Here is a 6,000-nt window from a genome sequence, read left to right as displayed (position 1 = left end):
CAGTCCTAGATACACCCACCCTCAAAAAGTATATAAAACTAGTCCATGGAACTGTCCACTATGATGAAGAGCCTCCACTGGTCGCCATCTCTCTCGGGCCACTATCCTCCGTAGAGTCTGCCTCAGATGCCGACATGACTTCCTCAGGAGAATCCACCTCAAGAAGTGGGTCCTCATCACCCTCTAGAAAGTCAAGAGCATCCACAGCAGGCTCAGGAGGTAGCTCCTCGGGATCCTCCTCAGGGTCTTCCTCGGATGATGTCACCTCGATCACTTGGACTGGCTCCACTAGACGATATGGTGTAGGCGTGGGTAGTATCCACTCTATAGTGCGCTGAAACGTACGCGCCGGTTCATCTGGATGCACCAAAGAAGTAGCCGTGAATCGAATCGTGCCCCAAAATCGGCACCTCGTGTTGCCTTCGAGGGTCTCCCAAGCTCCCTCTAGGCACTCCATCTCCACTCGATCATGGATTAGCTGCGCCGCCATCACGATCTACAAGAAAGAAAAGAAAGGGGTAGACTCTTTCACGAGAATCTAACTACGCCGCAACACAATGCGTCTCATAACCACTACATGCAAGTAAAAGGGGTATCTCAAGGCTTTTCATCCCTGGTAATCGATTACACAGCCTTGGTAATCGATTACCAGAGGCCAAACTCGAATCACACAGTTTCAGGACATGAAAACCTGAAAAAGGCACTGTGTAATCGATTACACATACCTGGTAATCGATTACCAGTGACCCATTCCTCTGTGTAATCGATTACACAGACTGGTAATCGATTACCAGAGGCCTCCACAACCTGCTGCCTTCATTTCTAAGCCTGGTAATCGATTACACCCCCTTGGTAATCGATTACCAGAAGCCCTCACAGCTTCCTGACCTCGTTTTCAAGCCTGGTAATCGATTACACCCCTTGGTAATCGATTACCAGAGACCATCTTAGCCTTCTGTCTTCATTTTTAAGCCTTGTAATCGATTACCCACCCTTGGTAATCGATTACCAGAGGCCATAACCCATATATCACACAAGATTCACAGCTGGCCAGCCACCACACAAGCCTCCTTGCTTTGTGGTATTTGTTCCTTTTATCTGTTGACTGCCAAGAGCTCGCCTGCTTAGGTACATCACAGGTTCTCACTGACTGACTATGCCCGGGTTGGGTCGGGATTGGTCAAGCTTGGTTTTGGGCAATAGCACCCCACCTGACGTCCCCAAGGTCTCCTGACCCCCGCGACATATCTCCAGGTACCACTCTGTGGTCAACGAATAAAAGCAGGAAGTTTCACCCTTCTACACTTCCTCATCTCAAGCTTGTAGGATTATGGGGTATCCATCACATGTGGTACTAGGTGGCGGTCGGGCGATGGTGCACAACAAGTTTTCCACATCCACAAATCGCGCATAAACCCACCATCCCCTATTGCCCACCTCCAACTGAGCTCACGTACTCCCACGTAGCCCATATCCTCGTTTCTCTCAACACCGAGTCCCCGTCAATCCTCCCAAGCTTCCCCAACATCCAAGTAATTCAACATTCAAACAACACAAACCATCACAGCCAAGAAAACAGGGCAAAGGCAGAAAACTCTGCCCAAAACACCAACCAAAATCACAGCTTTTCTCACTTAAAGACCCCAGTAACAATTCCTTCATTCCAATTCGTTAACCGTTGGATCGACTCCAAAATTTTACTGGAAGTCTTTAGTACAAAAGCCTACATTTTGACCGTTGTGATCTACTAGCAAACATCCAGAACTCATTCTACATTACTCTTTCCACAACCAGCAAATACATACCATTTTTCTGCACTTGTGCAAAATTCTGCTGCACAATTTCACAGCAAAATTCTTCACAAAGTACAGATTTCGAAAACCACACTTCCCCTCATCCAACCTTGCCCAAATCAAATCCTACAAGTCCCAAATCATGTATCAATCATGTCTAAACCAAAGTCAAGCTTCAAACCACAGCAACACAAAATCTAGGTGTCCAAAACCCCTCAATTTAATGGATTTTCTAGGCTTGAGAAGTGAAATTGAGAATGGGACAAATTTGAAGCAAACTCTCACCTCACACAAGTATATAACATCAATTTAAACTTGTTTAAACTGGATTTACGCTTAAAATCTCACCGAATCAAAATTTGACTCTTCAACACCCAATTTACCCTAGAAATGGCTCTTTGTTCACTTTGGTCATTTGTTTTTCTCTCTAGCACAGCCTAACCTTTCTCATAAGTCCTAAATGGCATTTCAAGCTAAGATTAACTCACTCTAACCTCTAAATACTACCAATTCTAGATTTGGCCTTCCAGCCCTAAAAAATTCACTCTTTTTCCACTCATAACACCACATTCTCACTTTCTAACCCTAGGTTAATTCTACCCTTCATCTCTAACAATTTTCCATAATCAATTTCAGCACATGAACATCACAAGCATCATCATAAAAACCCTAAAACAGAATGGGTATGTTTAACTCATCCAAACAAGGCAAGTTCAACATGCTTTCAACAAATTCCTTCACAAATAACTATCATGAAGCAGAAACTTAGCAAAACTACCCATCATATTTCCCAAAACCCCATACCCACGAAAATCAAGAGGGAAAGAAGTCCACCCAAACCTGAAATTTCGAAGTCCCACACGTAGAGACGCGCTTCACGACTCCGAAAATGCCCTCCCTTCGCGATTTGGAGCAGAAATGATGGCCAAAGGTTGGAGCTTTGTTTGGAGCTTCAATGGAGAATGAGGGAGAAAGAAAAGCAACGTGAGGGAGAGGGAGAGAGAGAGCTGTCTGAAATTGGGCTGAGTGAGGAGAGAGAACAGCTTTTGGTTTTAAAAAAAGGTTTCCTCTTTTTTTCTATTATTTTATTTAAGCTACGCCACATGTCTCCATTTGAGTGGAGCAAGAAGGGCCCACTTTCTCTTTTGATTGTGACCCATACTCAGCCACAAAAAGTGAGAAAAATCTGACCTTTGAAACGCTAAAATACTGCCTCGGTTTGCGTGCCGTTTCTCTAGTTCTAGTTCCTCGCATTTCTCTGCGTCCGTCGGGGCCAGTTTTCGAAAGTAATCAATATATATATCAAAACGCTCAGAATAAAACCCCGAGCGTGGTTCAGAGGTTGGTTTTGTTAAATTCTAAGTCGCACGCAAAATGATGATTTTTAGACTAATTAATTAAGAATTAACCCATAACCTCCGAGTTATGGATTTCTCTTCCTTAATTAGCCTAACCCGCGTATCTTGCCCCCACTATTCCTACTTCTACCAAGAACATATATGCATATACATTGAATAATACTTATATATATATATATAATCATTCAAAATACATCGTTTTTCAAAAATTTCGGGTAGAAATTTCCAGGATGTCACAACATGCCCCGAGATCTAGGAATAACTGATAACTCTTGCGCAAATATCAGATTGGTTGGTTACAATATAATTGTATAAAAACCCTAGGACTTGACCTAGGAGGTGGACTAGATTTTCACACTTGAATGCTTTTGATCTAAGTCTCCTTTCTCCAAGGAACGACCTAGGGACAAGAATAGTTAGTATGGATCAAATAATTAACTAAACCTTATCAAAAGAACATAATAATAGTAAATGAGATTAGTTTAGTTGGTTGAACAAAAATGTGTGAGATTGTTGTAAATCTTCTTACACCATCTTTGATCACAGATCAAAAAAAGAACATAAAAGCAACTTTAAATTGCTTCATTAAAGGGTATATGGTATAATCCTAAGGATGTGATGAATCTAACTATCACTAAACATGATTTACCATAGATCATTAAAGAAAGTGGTCCATGTTAGCAATGACCTAAATACATATCCTAATTAAAGATGAATTTAATTAATAAAACTTGCATGTTCAATAGTACTTGAATATTTATATTTTCTTTCAATTGAAAATCACTTGTGATTGCTGCTTGGGCTTCATTAATTATCACTACTAAAATAATAGGTTTTAACATCATCCTATTAACATCGGTTCTAATGAAAATCGATATTACAAAATGCACAATTGCATTTTTGTAAATAAAATGTCATCATTAGCATCGGTTTTAGAAAAATCGATGTTAACACGACAATTTTAACATCGGTTATTTGAAAATCAATGTTGTCTAAGTATTCATAACATCGGTTTTTAAAAAATTGATGTTAACAGGGTGATTTTAACATCAATGTTTTAAAAACTGATGTTGTGAGTGCTTATACAAGAATGATTTTCAAATAACCGATGTTGAGGTTTTTAAATAAGAAACCCTTTTCTCTGTCTTGCGAGCCACTAACCCACACTCTCTCTCAAAACGCCATATCTCTCTTGAAACCCACTTCGCCACTGAGCCTTGAGCCACTTCACTGGCCTTTTCCTCCAAATGGTGTTGCAGATGTAGACTTTGGGTATGTTGGTCGCTCCTATTCTCGGTTTCTACCAGAGGTTCCTTCATTTCTCTCTATGCTTCCTTTTTCTCATGTTCAGGGATTTGAGAGAGTTTGAGAAAGGAGAGTTTGGAGGATGAGGTGTTCGACATTATGTCATCGAGGAAGATGGTAAAGGAGGAGCGACAATGATACAACACGGTGTGCATGGAGGTTGAGCAGGAGCATCTTGGGGCAAATATTTATTTTGGTGTTATGCAGATCTGGAAATCAGAAGGAACACAAAGTTAGATCTGCTGGGGGCAATATTTATTTTGGTAACCTTCTCAATTTCTATGCCATTGAAAAAGTTCTATCCCATGATTAATTCTATTGATGCTAGACTTCCTAATGTGTCCATTGATTATGCGTAAGCACCATTTTTTTTATTTCCCAACCTTGCTTTCAAACATACATAGGAACAAACATACATTCCTATAATTGGGTTCCCTGACCCCAATTATGGTATCAAAGTCATACAATTATAATAAACTCCACTCACCTATCGTGAGCTCTCCGTCAGCTCCTTTCTGTCACTCAGAGGCCTCTCTCGTTCATGTTCGTCGGTCCAAACACATAGTTCTATATACCAAATTGAAGGGAATTTAGTATAGATTTCATAAACAAGGTTAATAATAAAATTTGATGTAACAACCCGCCTCGTTGCTACGATATCACCACTCTAATAACTGGAAAATTAAATTTTCTTTCTTTCTTTTATGAAAACTCCATTATTTTTGCTTATGAAAATCATAGTAAATTTGAATTTCGCAAATATATATATGTGTGTGTGTATATATATATATATATATATATATATGTCCCCAAACACACACCAATGTTTAACCGAATATATGAATATTAATATAGTAGTTCAGTACACATTGTACACATAATGAAGATTAAATCAGTTCGAACATATAATTAAATCTGTGATTTACATCTTTAATCCAACAAAAGAAATCATGAACCACTATGGAGGAGTTGATTAATAAAACACAACTCTCTCCCCAAAATAATCCCAACGTCATCACATCGGCTTGACGGCTCCTCAACAAAATCTCATCCCTACACCCTACTGTTGTCATTCTGCTCCCACGAACAAGGTTCACGATCATCACAGGTATCAACCACACGATACAAAATTGCAAGGGTGAGTTCATTATAAAAAGAACCAATGTTAAATCCAAATAATCACAACTAGCAAGAAAGCATAAGCAAACGTCATGAGCTTACACAACATTCACATCCAATAATTGTTCATTGTCCACATTCAACAATTACTCATCATCCATATTCAACAATTACTCATCATCCATCCATGGATCCAATCAAGACTGCACAAAATGATGCATGCACCTGACTCAACTCTCAAATGCAATGTGGTACGTACCAACAACCAAATCACAGGAAATAGTCTAAGTGTGTCCACACGACACTCTCACTTAGGAAACCATGCAGAGTTCATCGAGACCACCCGGTTGTGCACGTAATTGCCCCCCCATAGGTGATCAACCTGGGGCAAAAGGAGTTCCCTACCAGGTGACAAGCCCCCTCAG

This window comes from Glycine soja, chromosome 4 (genome assembly GCF_004193775.1).
Source record: "Glycine soja cultivar W05 chromosome 4, ASM419377v2, whole genome shotgun sequence".
NCBI classification, from domain to species: domain Eukaryota; kingdom Viridiplantae; phylum Streptophyta; class Magnoliopsida; order Fabales; family Fabaceae; genus Glycine; species Glycine soja.
Note: the sequence above shows the minus strand (reverse complement) of the source record.